The sequence below is a fragment of the Echinops telfairi genome, unplaced genomic scaffold, assembly GCF_000313985.2.
Source record: "Echinops telfairi isolate 266 unplaced genomic scaffold, ASM31398v2 ScPeMD7_7469;HRSCAF=8507_1, whole genome shotgun sequence".
Lineage (NCBI taxonomy): Eukaryota > Metazoa > Chordata > Mammalia > Afrosoricida > Tenrecidae > Echinops > Echinops telfairi.
In genome coordinates, this window is record NW_022111373.1 from 43,944,610 (window position 1) to 43,945,805 (window position 1,196).

The following is a 1,196-nucleotide window of genomic DNA, read 5'->3' on the forward strand; positions in this document are numbered from 1 at the left end:
ATCATTTCTTTCATTTGTCTATGCTATCTACAATTAAAAGTAAGTTTTAAAATATCTTCTGACATCCACTTTGATTTTTTCTTTCTTGTCTTTTAAATGATCTGTTGTTTTCTTCCTTTATGATAGTCATAATGTCATCCCATAGTTCATCAAGGATTTTGTCATTAATGGTCAATACTGCAAATTTGCTCTTAAAACTAAGGTGGGGTAGAGTCAAGGTCGTATTTTTGACTCTCATGGATTTGTTTGAATTTTCTTCAGCATCAATCTGTACTTACATAACAGCAATTGATTATCTGTTCAATAGCCAGTCCCTGTCCTGGTTTAATCTGCTTCTATTGAGCTTCTCCATTGTCTTTTCCCACAGATGTAGTCTGTGCTTTCTCTGTGTTCCATCTGGAGAAGTCCATGTGACTAGTTGCTGTTTGTGTTGTTGAAAAAAGGTATTTTCTATGAACAACTCATTGGTCTTGAAAAATTCTACCATGTGATCTCAAGCTTTGCTGCTACCACCAAGACGATGTTTCTTCCTTTGTTTTCCAACTTTTATAGTTCAATCAATAGTAATTATCATTGAATCTGGTTGTGTGCTTGGTCAATATCAGACTGAGCATGTTGTCAGAATACTTCAATTTCTTCCTCACTGGTTTTGTTCTTTGTTGCATAAATATGAATAATATTTGTATTGATTACATTTCCAATAATGTTATCACAGACAACATTATACTTCAACATATACCTTGAAATGTATTTTTTGACAATGAATGCAGCACCATTCCTCTAGATACATTTTACAAATTACAAATGTAATGCATTTACAACTGTAATGCATTTTATAAATAAAAGTACTTTCATAATACATTTCAGGACTTTAAATTTAATTTAAAAATTTTAAAGATTATCATGGGTAAGGGGTTGGAGTGAGAGGGATTCCCATAGTGTATTTCTTGAACTAGCCTCTATTTGAAAGCCCTCAAGCTAGATCAAGTTAAATAAATTATCAATGATTAGTGCCTATATTTACCTTCAAAAAATTTTGATGTACCTTTCTTATACTTGACCTTCAAATGGTCTTCTTTTCATACTTTTGACTCATTCCTGAATTCCACAAAAAGGAATCCTTTGAACACTTTTTCAATTACCTCCAAATAATTTGCTTTCTTGTTTCATATATAACAAATGCAAAATACAGGATT